General features: G+C 39.2%; 1 long non-coding RNA gene across 1 annotated transcript in view; it reads left to right on the top strand.

Annotated features, from left to right (window-relative positions):
* LOC132508351 (uncharacterized) overlaps positions 1-23,949 on the top strand; it is a 66,826-nt gene that overhangs the window by 5,033 nt on the left and 37,844 nt on the right. The window lies entirely within an intron of this gene.

Genomic DNA, 23,949 nt, shown 5'->3' with positions numbered 1-23,949 from the left:
ACGCGTTTTGCACACTATTTATTTCCTTCCTTTTCACGTACTTTGGGTTTAATTTGCTCTTCTATATCCAGCTTTTCAATGTGTGAATTTAGATAATTGACTTTAGTGCTTTCTTTTCCCGCTTTAGCCACATCTCAAAAATTGATACGTTTTAATTTTCTTCCAGTTTAAAATATCTTATAATTTCCCATCTTATTTCCTCTTCAGTCCATGGTTTATTTAGTAATGCACTGTTGATGTCATAAACATGTAGGGAATTTTGAGTTATCTTTCAGTCTGCTGGTAATTTCAATTTTAATTCTGTTATGGTCAGAGAGCATGCCCAGCTTTATTTCGGTTGTTTAAAATTTGAGACTTCTTTTATGGCTAAGAACATCATGGTGAAAGTGTATATTCTTTTAAAAAATTTTGTTGAGATGGTAGATTTCATGTTAACTATTCTTACCACAATAAACTTAAAAGATTTAGAAAATTGTCCTTTACATTTACCCTATATTTATATTTATATTACCCTGTACCCTATATTTACCATATATTTACCGCATTTAGCACTCTGCATTCTTATGTGTTGATTCAGCTTTCCTTTTGGTATCATTTCCGTTCTTCCTTTAATTCCTTTAATTTTTAATTTTTGTAGGCCATATCTGTTAGCAATAAACTTGCAGGCTTTGTTTGTCTAAAAACGTCTTTATTTTTACCTAAGTTTTCAAAAGTGTTTTTTCTGGTTATAGAACTACTGGTTGCCTGCGTTTTTCTTTCAGCACTTTAAAGGCTGTAAGCCATCTTCTGTGGTTTACATAGTGTTAACCATTCTCATCTCTTATTCTTATCTCTGCTCCTCTGTAAATAATAACTTTTTTCTGTAGAAGATTTTGAGATTATATTACTGGTTTTTACAATTTGATTATGGTTTGTCATGGTGTCATTTTCCTTTTATTGTCTGTCTTGGCAATTGCAGACCTCCTTTTTATTTATTTATTTTTGGCTGTGTTGGGTCTTCATTGCTGCATGCAGGTTTTCTCTAGTTGTGTTGAGCAGGGGCTACTCTTCGTTGCGGCGCGCAGGCTTCTCATTGCAGTGGCTTCTCTTGTTGCGAAGCACGGGCTCTAGGTGCGCGGGCTTCAGTAGTTGCAGCACGCAGGCTCAGTAGTTGCAGCACATGGGCCCTAGAGCATGAAGGCTTCAGTAGTCGTGGCTCGTGGGCTCTAGAGTGCATGCTCAGTAGTTGTGGCGCATGGGCTTAGTTGCTCCACGGCATGTGGGATCTTCCCGGGCCAGGGCTTGAATGCGTGCCCCTGCATTGGCAGGCAGATTCTTAACCACTGCAACACCAGGGAGGTCCCATTGCAGACCTTCTTAAATCTGGTTTTAGATTTTTCAACAAATTTGAAAAAAGTTCAGCCATTTTTTTCTCAAGTGCTTTATCTGTTCCATACCCTCATTCTCTTGTATATTATGCTATGGTGTTTTATATTCTCCCACAAATCGCTGAAGCCCTGTTGATTTTTTTTCAATAATTTTTTTTCTCTGTATTACATTATGAATAGTATGTGGCTGTATCATCAATTTAACTGACATTTTGTTCTTCAGTGTCTAATCTGCCATCTCATTCAGTGAAATTTGCTTTCCAAATGTTACCTTTTTCATTTTCCAAAGTTTCACTTTTTTTTTTATATCTTCCATTTTTTCTTCATTGTGTTTATATTTTTCAAATCCTTGTGCATATTGAGTGTATTTGTAGTGGTTCCTTAAGGTTCTTTGTTGTTCCATTATCTGTCTTTTCTGAGTCTGTCTCTACTGATTTTTTTTAATATTGGTCCGTTTTCTTCTTGGCATGTCTGACAGTTTTTGTATACTGAATATCGTATTTTTTGTGGTCTTGAGCACTGAATTTTTTGTTGTCTTCTCTTAAAGAGTGTTCAATTTTGTTCTGCCAGGTGTGGCTAAGTTACTTGGGGATCAACTTGATCCTTTTATACCTTGTTTGTAAGTTTCATTATAAAATGCCCTTTATTCAGTGCTACTCAATAGATCCTTCTGTGATACTTCCTAATGCCCCTGGTTTTCCTGGAGAACTCTCCATGATGACTGGTTAGAACCTGAGCATATCCTATCCTTGTGTGATATTATTCAGCTTACAGTTTCCTAGTCATTCTTTGTCTGGCTTCTTGGAACCTTACTGGACGCACACATGCTTTTGTGCTTAGTAATAGACTTGAAAGAGCCTTTACAGACATGTCTGATGCTTAAGAAATTCTTTTCCACCTCTCTAGTTACCTGTTTTACTAATTTCAGCCATGCTACCCTCTTTGAACTCCAATATCAGTCTCTTCAGTTCAGTGAGAATGCCATATTCTCTTTGGGCACCCTCCCTTACACTGCAGTCTGGAAAGTACATCCAAGTAGAAATTTAGGGCAATTGTAGGGCTCATATATTTTGTTTCCCTCCTCATAGGGATCACAGTCCAGTGTAAAATGTTGGAAGATATTTGCTTCACATATTTTTCTGGTGTTTGTTTGTTTGTTATTTCGGGTAGGAGGGTAAGTCTGGTCCCAGTTATCCATCATGGTTGGGTGAGAAAGTTGATGTATTTCTTTTTTACAAAGGTTGATAGCATTATTAAAACCAAATGATTCAATTAGGGGCTGAAATGACAGCATCAGCTAATGGTCAAGGGCTTTCTATTTCTGCCTCTGTCACAAGTCAAAGTTTCATGCCACACCAGGGCTTTGTTGTGGTATTCTCCCTTAGTTCCTGTGATGAGGTCAAGCCTGTGGACAGTTGTCAATTGAATTGATACTACTTTTCTTTCAAGATTGATCAATTTTAAGTTTTTTGTCCTTTGGACTCATGCCTACTTCCTCCATCAGCAAGTGAATTTAAGGAAAGTTTCTTCCCCAAACATTCTGTTATCACTAGCTCAATATTAGAGTTTTCTGCCTGTTTTCTTATTTCTGCGGCCAAGCTGTAATTTCATTGAGAACAGTCCAAAGGTTTGTATTTATAGCATTTGGCATAGTACCTGACTCATAATATATCTTCTAATATCAGTTGGATAAAAAAGAGGAATTCAAGTTATGTCAAATCATCTCCCTTAAACTTTGCTTTAATTCTTCCACCTAACTGTGAAAAGTGCAGATCTTTTTAGCTATCTCCATATATTAATCTTCATATTTTAACAACTCTATTTGCTCCAAAATTATATAATTACAATATAAGTTTTAGGTATTTAAAATTCAAATTTCATTCTGTACACTATCTTTGGGAAATCTTTTCCAAGCCTACACTGTACAATGATGAATTCTAAATATCCTCTCCATCTTTCCTCTCTCTCTTGAACTCCAAACTGGGTGTTTGCACTTGAATATCCCACAGGGCTCTTAATCTTAATTATGTCCAAAATAGAACTCATCATTTTTCCTTAATTCTGTCCTCTTTTTCTGTGTTTTCTCTCATGGCTTTTGGATAAACAAAGTCCAAAATCCTTCGCATAGCATACAAGATCTTTCCACATCGAATCCCTGGTGACTTCAACTTTTTTGCTCATAACTCCTCTGCCCTGAATGTGCTCTTATACCTCCCAACTCTCCATAACATTTTACAATGTTATTTATTCTATTAATTCACTTTTTTCACTTACTTATCCTTTCAGCCTACTGCAGTAGAAGTTTTCTGGCTTCTCCAGATATATTCTCCACCCTTTTCACCTGCTCTGGGCCTGAGCATTCTTCTGTATGGGCTATGTGAATGGGGTTCTTTGCCTCTGATATCTGGTGGGGTTTGGTCTAAGAAAATCCAGCGAAGAGATCAAGAATAGGAGATGCTATGGACTGAATGTGTCTCCCCAAATTTATACTTTGAAGCCCAAACTCTTAACGTGATTGTAACGTGATTGTATTTGAAGATAGGACTTTTAGAGAGTAATTAAGGCTAAATGATGTCATAAGGGTGGGGTCCTAATTAGACGGAAATAGTGGCCATATAAGAAGAAGAGAGTTTGCTCTCTCCATGAGCATGCACAAAGAAAAGCCTTTGTGGGGACACGGTAAGAAGAAGGTGGCCATCTGCAAACTAGGGAGAGAGATCTCACCAGACACTAACGCTGCTGACACCTTGATCTTGGACTTGCAGTATCCAGAACTTTGAGAAAATAGATTTCAGTTGTTACTGCTCTACCCCCTAAGCAACCACCATTCTACCCTCTGTTCAAATTCAGCTTTTTTATGATTCCACATGTAAATGAGATCATGCATTATATGTCCTTCTCTCTCTGACTTATTTCACTTAGCATAATGCCCTCAGGGTCCATCCATGTTGCTGCAAATGACATGATGTCTTTCTGTCTCGTGTCTGAATAATATTCCATTGTATATAAAATATACTACATTTTCTTTATCCATTCAGCTATTGATGGATACTTAGGTTGTTGCCATGTCTTGGCTGTTGGGAAGAATACTGCTATGAACATGGGAGTGCAGCCAGCAATCCCACCTCTGAGTATATATCCAAAGGAAATGAAATCACTATTTTGAAGAACTGTCTGCACCTGCATGTTTATTTCAGCATTATTCACATCTATTGCATCTTGAATTTCACTAGAAAAGTGGTGCTTTATCCGAGTGAATAGATAAAAGCAGTGGGTTCTAATGAACATGAATCTGAGGCCAGAAAATCCTGTTAACATCATCAGTGCCTACTTCATCCAGAGCAGACTCTCAAAGCTTGCTTGGAACTGGACAGCAAGGATTTGTCCTTCTCTCTAAGCACTTAATGTTTGTTTGCGGTCTTATTCCTATGTGTGGCTGTGTCTACCCTCATTTTGTCCCATCTCCCCATTATATCCTTGTTAGTTTCTCCCTCTACCATTCCCAGTCAGTATCTCAATTTGCCCTGATGTGCTTTGCATTTGGCATGAGTCTAGGTCCTGAACCCTGCTTGGAGTAACACTGATTCGACATGCCTTCAAATATGTAGGCAAAGGCGTATCATAAAACTCTCAGGAAATCAAAAACTTTCTGAAGTCAGTGGGATTTTGTTCAGCTTTGTTCAGGTTTGAGGGTTGAAACGTGTGTGTAAGCAAAAGAAGGTATATTAGCAGGGAGGCATTAAAAAAAATCCCTTAGTGGAGAAATCTGGTAAAAATTAAGTGATGGTATCGTACCCTTTCAGGCATTTAAGGAACTTGTCTTATAAAAACTGATGCTTTTTGGAGATGACATTAAATATACTTTGTTCCCTGGTTAATGCTGCTCTGTTTTGAAATTTTCTTCTCAAAGTTTGACACCAAGACAACTACTTAGGTAAGGGTGAGATATGACAAATCACCCCTAGCTTGTGATTCCATCGTTCACACCAATGGCTGTTAGAGCCCAGGGGCAATGCACCCTATTGGGAAGCAGTTCAAAGGCAAGATACTCATGACCAATATGAAGAAGATGATGATATGATGAAAGGAAAGGAGCAGAAGGGAGAGGAGCGGAAGGCAGGGCAGAGGAGAGGGGAGGAGGTGAAAGAATGGGAGGCGAGGGAGGGAGAAGAGAGAGGAAGAGAGGGGAATGGAAATGCCCTAGTTAGGTTGTTGAAGGGAATTTCGATGGAAGATATTAAAACATTATAAGCCTGAATACTTCATGTTATAGAAAGTGTTCCTCCTTTCTTTCTCTAAAAATAAAATGGCTTCATTTTTCATATGGAAGTGTTCAAAAGAAAAGAGAAAGAATTTTCAAAAATTTAAAAGTTGTTTTTAAAATAAAAAACAGAAGAAAATGAATGAACTAGGCCTCCTAGTTCTGCTGACCTGAGACAGCCATTGCTCAGTCTTCTGGTGCCCTGTGCATCTCTTCAGATGTTCACCGAGCTGTAGGCACCATGAGTCCGGGACCATGTTTTAGAGTCAGTGGTTAGAATGGTGTCTTGCACAAAATAGATGATACAATTTTTGCTGTTGAATGAGAGAATGAAAATATGCATATGTAAATTGTGTTTTAAAAAATGAGATCATGTTATACCTAGAATATTGCAACCTAACGTTTTTCACTTAATAATCTATTGTATACGTTTTTGCCATATCAATATATGAATATTTACCTCATTTTACAGGTACTCCAGAGTAGTCTACATTTTGCCTCCATGGATAATACTGCATTAAAACAATTTTCATAGATATATAATAAAGTTTCCACTTTGCATTATTATAAACAATATTGCAAGAAATATTAAAAAAATATTTTTGCTACTATCTGATTATTTTTCTTGGGGTAAATTCCTAGAAGTGGAATTGCAGGATATAAATCACATATTCTTACGGTGTTTAATTCATATTGCCAAATAGCCTTTCAAAAAGATTTGACCAATTTACCTTTCTACCAGCTGTATATGAAAATACATTTCAACAGTTTTGATAAAAAATTAGGCATTGCCAATCTTTTAAAATATGCATTTCTATGACTACTGTTAATACTGAACTTTCTAATCCGTTGTCCTTTAGTCTTTTCTTCCTTCTTGCTATTTGCATTTCTTCCTTTTGTGATTATTTTTGTATCGTTTGACCTTTTAAAATCTACCCCTATGTCTTTCCTTACTGATTTTTAAGAGCTCTCTGTATACTGGGAACATTAATCTTCATGGTATCTTATACATTGCAAATATTTCCCCTTCTTTCTGCCATTTGCTTTTTAGTTCTGTTTATAACGGTGGTAACGGTGATAGTGATGCTGTTAGTGGTGTTAGTTTTGTTGTTTGATGGTCGTGGTGGTTTTGAGTAGTGATGATGGTGTTGTGTCATTTTACCTTACAGAAGTTTACATTCTACCTGTATTTACTGTTATAGTTTCTGCCTTTGGTGCCATTCCAGAAAAAAGTAATAATAAAAGACCATTGCTATGGCAAAACTATATATTTTTTAAAGTGTATATTTTGTCCTAATGCTCTTATGATCATATACATACAATGCACTCACATGCATTTTAATCTTAATCTATCTGGAATTAACTTGAGGTAAAGTACATAGCAGAGTCAAAGGATGAGGGGCCCGTCTCTCATTATCTCAGATTAAAAGACAAAACTGATGATACTCTTCCCAATGAGGGAGAGCTATGCTGCTGAGACATGGTGCCCTGCAGTGAGATCAGAGCAGGCGGCAGATCTCACAGGGGGCTGGGGAAGTGTGGAAGTCGGAGATGGGGGGTTTTAGGGGTATAAGTGATCTGGCATCTGCATAAGGGAGGTTCTTTGGGGGAAACTGCTGTTGATTGACTCTCAGAGGTGTGTTTCCTAGAGTGAATCAGTTCCTGGTCAGCTGTCTTTCCAGAGCCAGGGACTGTCACTGTTTGAATGGCTTGAATAAGGAAGTTCACTGAGGGGAGTTGTTGTTGATCAATTCAACAGGTTTAAAGGCAGTTCTGGTGGTTACCTGTTACCATGGCTACAGACAAATCAGCCTTTTCCTACAATTGCAGGAACTTTTACAATTCTCAGTGGGGATCTATTTTTTTTTCCCCTAAGTGATGTGAAGGGAAGGGGAGATTTTGATTTTGTTTTCATGCGTATTTCTTTGTACAATGTGCTTTCCTTGAGGTTAGGAAGTGTGCTTCCTTTTCCCTTTACCCCTAGTCCCAAACAGAGGGCTACAACGTGAAAACGTTCAGTACGTTGAATTCTGGGAGCCAGGCTGTCAAGCACCAGCCCAGGCTATGGCCATAAACAACCATTTAGATGATCATGAACTCATGGATTTGAATTTTGGCTCTGGGAAGGTCCTTCAAAAAGCAACCACTGCTTCATATTCCCAGTAACACTCATATTTATATTTGAGAAGGCAGGCATAAATGATAAGAATGAGAAACATCCATAATAATACTTTCTATCATGATAACACCCAATAGTATTTAGTACTTAGCCCATCAGTCAGTGTTAAGTCCTTTATACGGACTGCTTCATGAGAGCTTCACAATAATCCTTTGAAGTACTTCCTATTGCCTCCATTTTATAGACAAGGGAGTCGAGGTTCAGAGAAGTAATCAATGAATTACATGGGGGCTGGGGTGAGGGATGGGTGGAACTAGTATTCATTTAGTGAACATTATATTACACAGTTTTTCAAAATATGCAGACCGATTTTTCAACCTGGATTATCTCCTATTGACCGATAAGTGAGAAGGATTTAATTTTAGAGAAGGCCAGGGAACTAATGCTCACTGGCACTGTGTTCCATTCATAACATAATTTAGTCTTCACCATAGCCCTGTGAAGTGGCTATTATCACCTTCTACCTTCTATAAATATGGAACTTGAGACCCAGAGAAGTCAAGTACATTGCCAAAGTCACACAGTTGGTAAGTGGCTGAACCAGGATTTTAAACACAAAAATGCTGTTTATTTATTTCCAGTGACTAGAATACGTTGTCCATCCCTCCTATTCCCGTGTCTGAAACAAAGTGATTCAGCGTACTCTGATTTTTGATGAGCTGACTTAATTATGAGCTTAGTTAAGGGAATTACAGGAATGGGTCCTAAAATCTTATTCTCTTTCTTTTCAGAACTTTAACCTGTATTCTGAATTTGGCTATTTCAGCAAGTTCTGTGACTAATCTGAAATCCATTTCTGTGCAACCTGATCCCTCATGTTGTTGCTTTGATTCCTATAAGGAGAGAGAGATGGCTTTCCCAATTCAATGTTATATTATTTTCTGATTCATTCAGTCTTGGGGGTAGTTAATCACTGAATGTTAAAGTAGAAAGAAGGTGTGATGAGTCTTCATGATTAAGCTAAGGAGGATGGGACCAATGCCATTAACAGAGTTCTTCCCATGGGAAGAAGCAGAGAGCCTTGTGGCTCTGGGAGTTTTCCATGTTCTCGTTTTAGTCCTCTAAGTAATCTCCAATTGACTCTTGATGACCGTAGAGCTTATTCCAATAAATGCAGTATTTGCCAAATGGCATAGTGCAATCAAGAAAGTGACACTAAAAAGTAGTTCAATAATATCATGGTGGTCACTAATTTCAGCTAGAAAGTTTTTACTAAGGAGCACCTATGCTTTGTGGGATTTCAGTCACTCTTTTGGCAAAATTAAGTCTTATTCTCTTGAGGTCTTTTAGAAGAAGGGTGATAGTTAAGTTCAAGGGGACAAAAAGTGAAAATATCATTAGTGGTAAGTATAGTCTCTCTATCTCAAAGTCATTACAGATGGCTTTGATTCTCCACTGAGACTACATCACCTAGAATGAGGAAACTCAAATATTTGTTGAATGAAAGAATTAGGGTAAAGTGGTCTGAGTCCTGTGTAGTAAGGTCTCTTCATCTGTGTAGGTACTTGGCATTTTCATCTGGAAAAAGAAGAGGTTGGTTAACACTTATTCAATATTTATTAAGTGCTACCATCTTTTTTTTTTTCCAGATATTGCAAGGTGAAGGGAAACAAAGATGAAAAGAACAGATTTCTTTTCTTTTTTTTTTAACATCTATATTAGAGTATAATTGCTTTACAATGGTGTGTTAGTTTCTGCTGTATAACAAAGTGAATCAGCTATACATGTACATACATCCCCATATGTCTTCCCTCTTGCGTCTTCCTCCACCCTCCCTATCCCACCCCTCTAGGTGGACACAAAGCACCAAGCTGATCTCCCTGTGCTGTGTGACTGCTTCCTAGGGGGCTATCTATTTTACATTTGGTAGTGTATATATGTCCATGCCACTCTCTCACTTCGTCCCAGTTTACCCTTCCCCCTCCCTGTGTCCTCAAGTCCATTCTCTATGTCTGCATCTTTATTCCTGTCCTGCACCTAGGTTCTTCAGAACCTTTTTTTTTTTTTTACATTCCATATATATGTGTTAGCATACGGTATTTGTTTTTCTCTTTCTGACTTACTTCACTCTGTATGACAGACTCTAGGTCCATCCACCTCACTACAGATAACTCAGTTTCATTTCTTTTTATGGCTGAGTAATATTCCATTGTATATATGTGCCACATCTTCTTTTCCATTCATCTGTCGATGGACACTTAGGTTGCTTTCATGTCCTGGCTATTATAAATGGAGCTGCAATGAACATTGTGGTACATGACTCTTTTTGAATTATGGTTTTCTCAGGGTGTATGCCCAGTAGTGGGATTGCTGGGTCATATGGTAGTTCTATTTGTAGTTTTTTAAGGAACCTCCATACTGTTCTCCATAGTGGCTGTATCAATTTACATTCCCACCAACAGTGCAAGAGGGTTCCCCTTTCTCCACACCCTCTCCAGCATTTATTGTTTGTTGATTTTTTGATGATGGCCGTTCTGACCAGTGAAAAGAACAGATTTCTGTACTCACAGGCCTCAGTTTAGTTGAGACAGACATGTAGACAAGCAAATAAAGCAGTATAGTAATTCCTTTGGTAGACATATAAACAAGTTGCAGGGTGCAGGAAGTACCTCACTGCCTGAGAACTAGGTCAGAGAACCTCCTTGCAGGAGGTGATGTTTAACTGTTATAAGAAGAACTGAAATGCGATGGTTCTTCAAGCCAAGGATGGGTACTGGAAATAAGGATAAGAATTAGGAGAACGTATAAAGAAGCAAAAAGGAAAGAGAATACAAGTATGGTTTTGGTGGAGGGAGAAAGGCTTTATAGAAAGTCAGTAAACGGTGTCATATATCTTTAACATGCAAGTCATTCATATTTATTGAATATCAGTATATGTGAGTCATTCTGCTAAGCACCAAAGATGTTGAAAATTAAAGAGATCTATCTGGTCTCTGCAATTACAAAGATTCCTAATAGTCCAGGGTGAATAGACAACAAATTAAATAATTAATTCCAATTGACTGTGGTGTGGATCATCGTGGAGAAGTACAGGGGGCTTTGTGAACACACAGCCTAGGAAACCTAACCAGTTTGTAGGGGAAAAAGGGTTAAAAAGGTAAAAAGCTGGGACTTGAAGGACGATTAGGAACTAGCTGAGCAGAAGGGACAGCATAGAGTGAGAGAAAATGCTTAAGAATGTTCAAGATACTGGAAGATAGGTCAACTAGATCTTAGGATTTAAAGCAGGGTGTGTGAGAGAGCAAGCTCAGGAGGTGAGATGGTCAGATAATAAAAGGTATTACTAGCCACATACTGACTAACAGTGAACATTACCACAAAGAGCTCTAGATATCCAGGAAGCTATTTGAGGGCATTGATCGGGGAAAGGCAAAAAATTGCACCCTCGTATTTTAGAGTGGCTGAAGATTTATATCTAGCTTCAAGAACTAAGAAATAGAACAGGTTACGGGACACAAATTCTGGCCTTGGAGGGTCAGGAACCCTAGTGTCACTAACCACATTGCAACAGATGTCATCTTTCCTGCTTTCATAATGCTGTCACATTCGTGATCTTTTGCAGTTCTTTGAGGAAGTGAAGGGAGAGCATTATTATCCCATTGAGCTGACAAAGAGGCTGCATCTCTGGCTGGTTCAGACATTTGGCCAAGGTTAATTAAGTGCTGTGTTGCTTTTATAGCTGAGGCAGCCCCAGACCTCTGGCCTTCTGTTGTGGTACATTGCCTTTTCCACTACATTTACTGTGTGGGTTTTCAAAGGCCCATGCAAAGCCAAGTATTTCCATGAAAAATTGATTCCTTTCTCTATTGCAGTCCTCAAAATGACACAATCCCTCATCCCCAACTGCCCAGGCTGTTCTTAATAATACTTCCACCATGTTACCAATTACAGCAACTTGTGGATGAGAAGCCTTGCCTACATGGTGTGATGTAAAGGGACTCTGAAAAGACACTACTGTCCTTCGAAGTCTTCCCAAATTTGCCTCCCATAATTAAAAAGCATTTTGCCTTAACATTTTTATTTGTTTGAATGAAAAAGCGGTATCTACAAGACGAGTCAGATCTCAGCTTTCATCACCTACCATCCAAACTGGGGATGCTTGTTCTACCCATGGCAGGAGCTCAATGATCCAAGACTTGCAGACAATCACAGTTTGCAGGAGGTGATGTTTAACTATTATAAGAAGAACTGAAATGCAGTGGTTCTTCAAGCCAAGGATGGGTACTGGAAATAAGGATAAGAATTAGGAGAACGTATAAAGAAGCAAAAAGGAAAGAGAATACAAATATGGTTTTGGTGGAGGGAGAAAGGCTTTATAGAAAGTCAATAAATGGTGTCATATATCTTTAACATGCAAGTCATTCATATTTATTGAATGCCACTATATGTGAGTCATTCTGCTAAGTCATTCTGGGAGGGCTGGAAAGAACCCTAGATATCTTGTTAGATTTCCCCATTTTATGGGTAGAGAAATTGAAAGTCTGAAAGAGATTGTGACAGGTCTAAGGTGACATTGGTTGCTGGAGCCTCTGGGTAATGACTACACTCCTGGTGTCCTGTCCCCCAATCCTGATTATCCCGAACACCATGCTAAGCTTATGGCACAGCTAGCACCCAATATGTGCCAGGCACTGTCCTGAGTGTTTAGATACAGTAACTACTCATAAGAACACAATGAGGGAGGTACTATTATTATTTTATGGATGAGGCACAAACATATTGAATTTCAGAAACCTACAGAGCTGGCAAATGTCAGAGCTTGGATATGACCCTGGGCAGGCCAAGCTCTCAACTACCGTAGCATACTATCTTTGAGGAGAAGCTCGGCAGCTATGTTAAGGTAGAAGAGATGCAGAAGGTCCAAAAGCAGCAAAAGGGAAAGGAGTGTCCGAAATACAATCTAGGGTGATTTTCTGATTTTGTAAAAAGGCTCTATTCTTTCCAAACGCTTGAGTGACCACGAGCCCTCTGGTTCTCAGTATAGCCCAGCTTATGCCTTGGAGAAAGAGCAAAGCTCACAGATTGACCACAGGACTAAACACAAGCCAAATGAGTACCACAGGTGCTGAAAAAACAATTAAAGCACATGCTTAGGCAAAATTAATAGAGATGGAGCGCACAGGTCAAGGGAGGTGATAACTCCAGGCGTTTTCTCTGACACAGACCACGTTAGAGGTGCTGTTTCAAGTGTAGGTGGCTTATTTTATTTTTTTATGTTTTATTTTTTTTGCGGTACGTGGGCCTCTCACTGTTGTGGCCTCTCCTGTTGTGGAGCACAGGCTCTGGACGCTCAGGCTCAGTGGTCATGGCTCACGGGCCGAGCCGCTCCGCGGCATGTGGGAGCTTCCCGGACTGGGGCACGAACCCGTGTTCCCTGCATCGGCAGGCGGACTCTCAACCACTGCACCACCAGGGAAGCCCTAGGTGGCTTATTTTAAAGTGTGCATTGGTCAAGTGGTACCACTTTGGGACGCAGAAGCAAGATGGGGGAATGATCTGAGATTTATGTCCAGCCAGGAATGGGGGAGGAATTATCTATGCTTAACGTGGAGGAAAGAAGGCTAAGAAGATGTGTGAGGCTCCTTGAAGAACAGCTGTACAAAGAACAAATCCTTCTTGCCTTGTTCCAGCTGGGCCAAGGCAGCATGTTTCATGCCAATAACGGCAACTGTTACACAAAATAGAGCGGGCCGAATCATAGAACAATCAAGTAGTAAAGTTCCGTGTGTATTGGTGTATTCAGCAGAAGTTAGGTAAAAATCTAACAAGAATTATTTTAAGGGTGGGGGCTGGTGAGATGGGGGAGATAAAAAATAACTTTGGCTAACATGATCACCTCGTTTCCTTGAAATTTTAAGAATTTGGGAAATCTTTTGCAAATGTGATACATTCAAAATGGCTTCCCAGTTATTGACTGTATATTACTGTGAACCAAAGATAACTAATAAAGAGGAGCTTTGCTTTCCAGGATGGAAAGCATGACGCCTAGCTTCATATGATCCAGTTAATTAACCACCACTAATTCCTAGACATAGGACAGCTTCTGCAGATGATTGGGTTTCACTTTTGTGGGTGGCAAAAAAAAAAAGAAAAAGAAAAAGAAAAACTAGCATAAAGCAAAATACATGTGGTGGCAACTAATGGAATTACTCTTTTTTGCTGCACTGGTGTCTTGGGAGTGGAAGTATCTCTTGTCTATTCTGGTGAATAGAAGCAGACATGAGTTGTTATTATAGTCTCTGCCTCATAATTTCTGTGTCACCAAGATGTGCTCTGTTTATTACTGCACTTAGAAAGCTTTGGAATAGTAGCCACATAAAGTCTCTCTCCATGGGTTCTATTACCACACCCTCCAGTTGTTCCAGGAAACTGAAGCTGTAGAATCACACTTCTGGGGAGACCTAGCCCTCAGCCTTGTTTCTTCCTGGTTGTGCAGTCCGTGGGGAAAATTTTGTGATCGATCATTAAAGCAGGAATAATCCCCAGAATCTTCTGGTTTCTCCCTGTGCCTCCTTGCACATTTGAGGAATTGAGACTCAGGGAGCTGAGAGGACTAGTATAAAATCATAGAAGATATTAAAGATTTGGACTTCTAATCTCATTTATTCCCAGATGAGTGGATATACTCTTCTGGGATCCAACTGACCTCCTTTAGAAGTTCTAAACATGTATAAGATGGGTGAAGGAAATAGGTGGTGACCAGTTTACCTGCTGTGCCAATCTCTTGACGCATGGAATGCCCCAGTTTCCACAGGGTGGAGATAGTGAAGGTACCTTGGGGATTTAAAAATGGAAGACAGGGTAAGAATAGTTCTAATTCTATCAAAGCTCCTTGAGGATGCTCTGGCTTCTAAACTGTCCCTGAGTAAGGAAGACAAACAGAAGGTCTTCCCACAGTAAGCACATCAAACTTCAGTTTCCTCACTGTAAGAATGGGACTGGCCTAGGGACTGTTGTTAAGGGTAAAATGAGACCAGATATGTAGAGCACCCAGCACTGCTCCCAGTAGAGGGGGGCCCTTTGTACCCTCCCTTCTTCCTGTCTTATTTAAAGATGGGAAGGTGTATCTCCAAGCATTGGTTGCGGTACTCTGGTCTCTGCATAGTGGTGGGGCTGGAGTTAGGGACAGGTTTTTGGAATATGGGGAACATACCCTGATTCTCATCTCTTCATTAAGATTTTTAAAAAGCTCCCGAAGGACAGGGATCAAATGAAATCCCTTATTTCCCTTACAGTGGATTTGCACAGCACTGAAATTAAAGTCAAAATCCTATCTAGGGCCCAGAGGCCTTATGTGTCCAGAGCCTTGGTTCCCCCTCTCATCATGCTTCTCTTTCTCTACTTCTTTTGCTGCCTGGAGTGAGAACAAAAAGTTATCTCCACACTCCCTATGTAGGCTTAATTAGTACTAGTGGAGTAGTTCATTAAAGTTAAAATTCTCCTGATTGTTTGTGTACCTGCTAAATAATTCAACAGTTAAAAAAACCGTAGCACCCAATGCTGGCAAGTCTCCGTGAAATTAATACACTGATGTAATACTGGTTGGTGTACAACTGGTAATTGTTTTGTGATTGCAATTGCCAGTATGCGTCAAGAACCACAGTAAAGGGGCTTCCCTGGTGGTGCAGTGGTTAAGAATCCACCTGCCAATGTAGGGGACATGGGTTCGAGCCCTGGTCTGGGAAGATCCCACATGCCACGGAGCAACTAAGCTGGTGCACCACAACTACTGAGCCTGCGCTCTAGAACCTGCGAGCCACAACTACTGAGCCCACGTGCCACAACTACTGAAGCCCGCGCGCCTAGAGCCTGTGCTTTGCAACAAGAGAAGCTACCACAATGAGAAGCCTGTGCGCCGCAACAAAGAGTAGCCCCCGCTCACTGCAACTTGAGAAAGCCCACGTGCAGCAATGAAGACCCAATGCAGCCAAAAATAAATAAATTAATTAATTAAGTTAAAAAAAGAAGAAACACAGTGAAGATCATGTCCTTTGATCTAGTTATGTCACTCATCAGAATTTATCCTGAAGAAAGAAGCTAATTGAAATAAAAAGGCCACATTACTAGAGATTATCTTTGTAAATTTATGTATCTTTGTAAATTTACGTCTTCATAAACATTGAAACACTTGAGTGGTCCTACTCAGTAAGTTATGATTTCTCCATTCAATAAAGTGTTATGAATAATTAAATATAATAATTATAAAGATAATGATAAAACATTTGCAAAATAATGTTAAAATATCAAATAGTACATACACTGTGATAATAATTGTATAAATGTGAATTTGTGTGGACAAGAATAGTAGGGACATGGAAAACGAAAATTCTTGTATTAGGTTATGGAATTTTCCTAGTTTAAAATCAAGTGTATGCTCATAACTTTTATCCAAGGTAAATATATTTTTTAAAAAGAAATGAGCCATAAATTAATAAGAAAATGTTATTGATTAGAAACACATTTTTGAAGTATTTTTTAAAATTTTCTGATTTCTATTTGGAAAAAAATCTTGCTTTTTCCTATTGACATGTGAGAGACACTTTTACTGTTCTTTATATGGGAGATTAAGTTTCATTTATTTTAGTTTTCTCTGTACCTTTCTCTATACTTTCCTTTCAATCAAAACTATCCTCTCCCCAAACTTCACTTCTAATTACTCATCCTTTATTGTTTTCTTCAAATGCCTGTCCTCCAAGAAGCATCCTGAAGGCCTTCTCAGTTACTATTCCATTGATTTATTCACAGGAGATAAATTTTTAAAAAATCTTGAATACTCATCTATCCATCCACCCAGTCAACAAAGAGACTAGGCTTCCCTAATCTCTCAATTGTCATTTGGAATTTAAGGTATTAATTTTGAGACCAAGTCTGTTTTTCAGAGACATTGGCAAGAAGGAAAATGACAGAAATCTGTTTTTTCTGTATATATTTTTCTTTTTTGGAAACGATAATTTGTGTTGGCCACAGTTCTGGTGGAGCATTCGTCTAATTTAACTATATTTCTCATAATACTCTAAGTCAATGGCTAAATGAGTTGCCTTTATCGCACTGGAGTTGAGCTTTAGCATTTTTCCAATATCTGGTGAAAATATCCATTCACATAAACAAAAACTCCATAATAGCTACATGTGGAAGTTCTGAGGTAATGTCTCCTTTTCTCAAAAAAGCTTCATTTTGGAATTTTCCAGAGTGACCCATGAAGCAGTTTGAGATTCTCCATTCCCATTGGGTCAGATGAACTTAGTGAGAACAGACAGGGGAGATGTTGAATGACTGCCATATTACAATCAGTGCAAGATTTCTAGTCTCTGGTTCACAAAAGGATTCCTAGTCACACATGGAGAAACTAACAAGTGCCCTAGGGTAAGTGGGTAGGGAAGAAGGAAGTGGAATAGCATTTCTTGAGTGTCTGCAACGTGCCAGTTCTATGCACGTGGCTTTTAATTTCATATTTCGTTCTCAGAAGAGCTAGGTGATTTCTCATGGGCTATTAGCCCGTTTTATAGGAGAGCCCTGGGACCAGGAAGGGTACTTATCCAGGGAGTGTTAACCTGGGGTACAAGCAAGCCATGATGTGTCCTGTCCTGAAAACATGGCCATATCCCATCAGTTGTCCTCTCTTTGGAATTTGAAATAGGCAACAAGGAGGGGATAAGAGAGATAGCAGGAACAACTAAAGTTTTGAAAATGGTGTGTAGAGAGAGGCCATGAAGTAGAATCACGTTGGAGATATATTGGGATGGAGGATAGGGTGTGGGTACAGAATTATGAGAGGATAAGAAGTTACGAGTAAGCTGAAGCCTTGAAACTATGAGTGAGTATAAGCTTTGAGACAGAGAATAGATGTAAAAAAATTGCAACCCAAAGATCTTACTAAAACAACAAGACTGTCTCCGTGGCAAACCGAGACTGCCCTGAGGACACTTGTGTCTTATTCTTTGTTGTAACACTACAGCTAAATGTTGTTCAGTGTTATCCAGTAGAACTTGATTAACACTTATTAATTAAATCAGTGCATTTGCTTTTTCATCCCATTGGAACATCTTTCCACTGACTTTGGTTGCTATGCAATTCCTATATTGTTATATATAGTTCTTCATGAGTTTGTGCCTCAACTCCACAGTTGTATTAGAAGATCTACATGCCAGAAACAGTGATGGAAGTATCTCTGTATGCCTCTTTTCACAAAGTCCAATGTCGTCATTAAGTGCCAAATGAATATTTGCTGATTGACGCATCAGTACATTAAAAAATACTGATTTGCAAGAGGGCCTTCTAGTGTTTATGTTAGCACAGTATCTTCAGTAGAGTATAGGACCCTTTATCCATCCCTATCTAACTTCTTACCTCCACTGAACCTTCCCTAAAGATGTTATCCATGTACAGTATTTTGTGACTTTGCTCATCGTTTTTCATCTCCCTGGTGAATTATTTTCATCTTTGAAGTTCCATAAATTGTCCCTGGACACAGTCTTGGACAATTACATTCACTTTAATTCTCAGCACTAGTAATACAAAAAGATCTCTAAAAACATTGCATCATTCCATGAAATAATAGGTCATTTGTCAGGCAGAAGTAAAATGTTTGCTCTTAGGAATCAATACCTACAACAATGATTTTCAACATGATGGACACTTTTATTATTTGACATGTACCTTCTAAAAATGATTTACCTCTAGGCAATACCATTCTCGACTGTTTCAGTATTATGGTCCAACAGTATTCTTAGGGCAAAATGGTGTGATAGAAGATCTGTGAGATGCTCTCAGATGGCAGAATCAATCCACGAGAAGACTCACATTTATATCTTTGAGCTATTTTGACCACAGTTTGGGAGTGTGAGGACTTTTCTGGTAGCCATCTCTTTTGTAAGTTCCTGCAGAACTTGGTTTTGCAAGTGCCAGGGAATGCCACTGCTCCCTTCTGCTTGATCTCATTGTTTCCAGCTAATACAGTCAGATGGCTTTTGGGCACATCCAGTAAAAAGCCAACCACAAAAATGAACAGTTGCTGCTTATAAAACCCCCACGTTGTTATATAATCCAGATGACAGCACAAGTGTGAAATGCTGTTAATATTCAGCTTCAACCACAGTTTTAACACTTGTAGACAGCAAATGTGTTGCTGAGGTATCCAGTTTTACATTAGGAAAAGTCCTGGTAGAAATGGAAACTTTATGAGCTGGGTCTATTGCACTGAAATTTTACTCTGCCTGTTACATGCTGAGGTACCAAGGGGCAGTGAATTAGATACACATAAAGAACCAGAGTGAATTTCCCACAAAGCCTCTGGTTGGTTGTGCCATCCTTCAGTGCTCTGAGGTATGTAGCTGTGTGCTTATTATGGTGCAGTTTTAGCCTGAAAATATGAAGCTGAATAGATGTGTTATTGGGTCGTTTATAGAACTGACTTTGTCTCGCAAGGAACGTATCACTATACTTAGAAATGCCATTTAAATATGGCAGGAAAAACAAATAATAACATGCATTAAACAGCAAAATAACCATAAATCCTTTGCTTTTGTTTACTTATGAAGTCTCGTAATACTAATACCTCTACCTCTGTGTTTATCCATAGCTTATATAGTTTTATCAGGTAGCAATGTCTTTGGATCCAAGTAGCAGGAAATTTAACTAAGAGTGGGTGTCTCCTGTAACAAGAAACTTAGAGGTAGTGCTGGTTCAATGGCTCAGTTATGTTGAGGTTCAACTATGATTTACTTGGCTTTTCTCTAATGGGCTCAGGTGGTTACTGTACCTCCAGACATCATTCCCATATTCAAGTTAAGATGGTGGGAAGGAACAATCATGACTTTCTTTTTTTAAATCAGGAAAACACAGTCTTCTTTTGGAAGCCCCAGAAAGCTTCTTAAATTTCATAGGCTAAAATTTGAACCACAGCTACCCTGATGTCAAGAAAAATAGAGCATAAGATGATAATGATTGGCTTTAACCAATGACGGTTCATCACCCAGGAATGAGCACATCATGATTCAGAACAAAATCTAGGTCCTTTTGGCAAAGAAGGAAGGTGTTCTGGGCATAGGGTAGACATGCGACAGTGTTTGCCAAAATACCCTGCAGGTCCAGCTCAAGTCTCTCTTCCTCTATCCCGTTGGTTTTCCCCATCTTTGCTTCTCCTTCTTGCTCTTTTCTATCTGACCTGGGCCAATCAGTTTCTCAGTGAATCTGGAAGTGGTGTCCAAGCCATAAAGTTAATACTGAATTATTTATAAAAATTATACACATTTAAGGATGGGAGAGGAAGGCAGTAAAACGAAGTGAATTTAAAAGCAGGGGCTTTGGAGTTAGGTAGAATAATTTTTAAGTCCTGGTGTGGGAGATTTAGCTTCCTTAAATGTCAATTTTACCATGAAAGCATGAATAATAATGCTCAATTGAGAAAGTGGTATTGAAGATTAAATGCATGTAAAATACTTGTAAAACTGCCTGGCCCGTGGTAAAGCACTCAGTAAATGTTAGCTCTAGTGGAATTGTCATTGTTTAAGACTTGAAGACTATTTTGATGTCATATGATTTTATACAAATTTTAAGAAATATTTAGAGTTGTGTATGTTAGTTTAGAGCTCTAGTAAATGTTTTGCTGTGCTTCAGATAGATGTATTAGTTTATTGACAACATACATGCTGGGCATCACAGAAGCCTAAGGTCAGGTGTTGGAGATTCAAAGATGAAATGGTTGATAAGTTTAACAGTTTGAAAAAATACATATAAATAACTCTTACATACAGAGAAACATACATATTGATACATAAGGGGGTTCGTTTGGATGTTCATCACATTAGAGTGGTTCAGTGTGATTTGAGGTAGAAAGATTGGTTCTGTTTAAAACCCAATTGTTGTATAGATAAATATAAAAGAACCATTTGGAATATATGCCTGACCAATTAAAAGTGTTACCTAGGGCTTCCCTGGTGGCGCAGTGGTTGGGAGTCCGCCTGCCGATGCAGGGGGCGCGGGTTCGTGCCCCGGTCTGGGAGGGTCCCACATGCTGCGGAGCGGCTGGGCCCGTGAGCCATGGCCGCTGAGCCTGCGCGTCCGGAGCCTGTGCTCCGCGACAGGAGTGGCCACAGTGGTGAGAGGCCTGCGTACTGCAAAAACAAACAAAAAAAGTTACCTAATATTATTTTTTTCTACTTTATTTTCTATTTGTATAGACTGCAAATGTTTAATCTCCATGTATATATGTTTGGTGCAATAGAATTATAGAATATTAACTCCAGAGGATAATAACAGATGTCAGAAACCCTTCATATAAGGAACTAATACAAGTAAGATGATAAAAATGATAAGTGGCCAACGTTTATTAAGCGAATATGCTACTTTCAAAAGTTCTTTATATGTGCAAAGATCTTTACATGCATTATTTCATTGAATGCTGATGTCAGCTGTATGAATTCTAGTATTCTCCCATTTCAGATGTGAGAAAAAACAATATTTAGAAAGAATATATAATTTGTTCAAGGTTACACATCTAGTAAATACTGTAACTAAAATGCAAACCCAGGTCTATGTCAAGTGAGCATTCAAGGTCTTATCTCCAATGATATTCTGACTACACTTGTCATTGTTTACTAATTACTTCAAGTATTAATATTTGTTCAGTAAATAAATACATAAAATAAAACCTAGTTAGAGACTTTCTAATGGAAGATGTTCCCTACTGGTCACTATTTTATTAAAGCCATGGTACCATGTTGCTTTTATTTTTATAAGATTCAAGAGGGCTGACATAAATGAGCACTTCGCTAATGAGATCATTTATTTTCTAGAGTGGACTTGATGCTCCCACTGACCTTTAATCTCCCCCATTTAAATTTCGCAATATAAGTAAGAGGTGTTCTTATTAATATTATGAAAAAATTAGGTTTAAAAAAAGGAAACTGTGTCCTACACATTGATCAGCTCTCTCTGGGACTTTTTGATTTTTGAATGCTTCCTTGTTCACCTCACTTAAAATGTCCATTCATCCACCTTAAGGGAAAGGAGAGGACTAATTATGATGGCAAGACAAATGATATTCCAGTTTTTATCAGTTGTGCTTTCTTAGAGGTGTAACCAACTTCAGTTACTGAAGGAAGAATTAAGAAACAAATGTTAAGAAATTTGTGATGCTGATAAGGTATCCACGTTTTGGCATTTATGATCCATAAAAACCAGGTTGTGGAGTCACACCTGTTCTACCAAATAAAACAGCTCCCTCCTCTGTATATCTATTTCGTTTTCCCATGAATACCTAAAACCCAACATGTCCCAAACCAAACCCATCACCTTCCACCTCCTCCCCACACCACCCGCAAGCAAATGATCTCCTTCTCCAGGGTACTCTGCTCATTGATTGGCATTTCTACCCAACCCATTTCCCAAGCCAGATATCTGAAAGTTGCCCTTGACTCCATTTTCCCTCACTTCCTACATCTAACCAAGTCGTGAAAAATCTAAAATTATTAATTTGCAAATCTCTGTTCTTGCCATCCACCTGGCACTGCCTTAGTTCAGACCACCATCCTTTGTCAACTTCACTTGAATTACTGCGATGGGGTATTGTCTCCAGTGACCAGTGGCTCCTTTCAAGCCATTCTGTAAACTCTAGCATGGTGATCTTTGGTTTAAGCAAGGCTGATAGTGTTGCTTTTTTGCTTGTCAATCCTCAAGGATTTCCCTTGACTTCAGGAAGAATTCCAGATTCGTTAGGAGGATTTCACTCTACCAGTGGTCTCTGCTTATCTCTTCAGTTCCTCTTCTCACTACCTCCCCCGAGCTGCCCCACCCCCATTCCCCCCTCCCCCGCTGCCCCAGGCATGCTTCCATCAAGATGAATGCTGTTTGGTTTTTCCAGAGGATTCTGGCCTCCATCATTCTCTGTAGTCTGCACAGGTATTCTTGCTTCCTGGAAACATTTGCTTCTCTTTACATCCATTTGAGTGAGTAATTTTTCAGATTTCAGCTTAAAAACTACTTGCTCTTAGAAGCCTTTTCCTGATTTCTAGGACTGGACTTTCCTTTATCTCAGGGCTTACCCTACTATTCAATGACCTTGTTGAAGAACTGTGGGTTTTTTTGGTTTGATTTTTTGCGGTGGCCTCTCCCGTTGCAGAGCACAGGCTCCGAATGCGCAGGCTCAGCGGCCATGGCTCACGGGCCCAGCCGCTCCGCGGCATGTGGGATCTTCCCAGACCGGGGCACGAACCCGTGTGCCCTGCATCGGCAGGCGGACTCTTAACCACTGTGCCACCAGGGAAGCCCAGAACTGTGTTTTTGTTATGAAGATTACATCCTGCAGTCTGTCCTAGAGCCCAGCATACAGTAAATGTTCAATAAATACTTACTGAAGATATGGCATGCTGATGGGAAAAAGGAAATTGGGGGTATTTGCTGAATTACTTCAGCAAAGTACTTTGCCTCAATTATTCAATATTTTGAGATAAAGCCTGGGGGTAGGGAGAGAGAGTGTGTGTGTGCATGTGCATATATGTTTAACTTGAGTGTTAGAGTTATTACTGTCAATCTTTCCTTATCTAAGCTTGGATGCATAAACAAGTCTTGCTCAGAGGCCAGAGGACTTAGAGCAACTTCTGGCTTTTGAGGTATTCAGTTTTCTATTGCTATGTGACAGATTACCACAAAATCAGCAGCTTAACACAATACCCATTAATTAGCTCACAGTTCTGTAGGTCAGAAGTCCAGCATGACACGACTGGGTTCTCTGCCCAGGGTACTGCAAGTTTGAAATTAAGATGTCAGCTAGATTGAATTTTCATCTTCAGGCTCTAGGAAAAGAAAAAAAATCCCTCTTCCAATCTTATTCTTGTTGTTGGCAGAATTCAGTTCTTTATGATTGTAGAACTCATGTTCTTATTTCCTTGATGGCTGTCAGCTCTCAGCTTGGAGAAGCCATTCGCATTCTTTGCTCTGTAGCTACTTCCATCTTCAAGCCAGTAATGGTGTGTCAAGTTATTTGCATGCTTTGAATCGCTGGCTTTTCTACTACCAGCTGGAGAAAACTCTCTGCTTTTAAAGGGCTCATGTGTTGAGGTCAGGCTCACCCTCATACTCTTTTTTTTTTAATTTTTATTGCAGTATAGTTGATTTACAATGTTGTGTTAGTTTCTGCTGTACAG

Source organism: Lagenorhynchus albirostris, chromosome 17 (genome assembly GCF_949774975.1).
Source record: "Lagenorhynchus albirostris chromosome 17, mLagAlb1.1, whole genome shotgun sequence".
Taxonomy (NCBI): Eukaryota; Metazoa; Chordata; class Mammalia; order Artiodactyla; family Delphinidae; genus Lagenorhynchus; species Lagenorhynchus albirostris.
The sequence above is the reverse complement of the archived record's forward strand: the minus strand, read 5'-3'. Positions and strand labels throughout refer to the sequence as shown.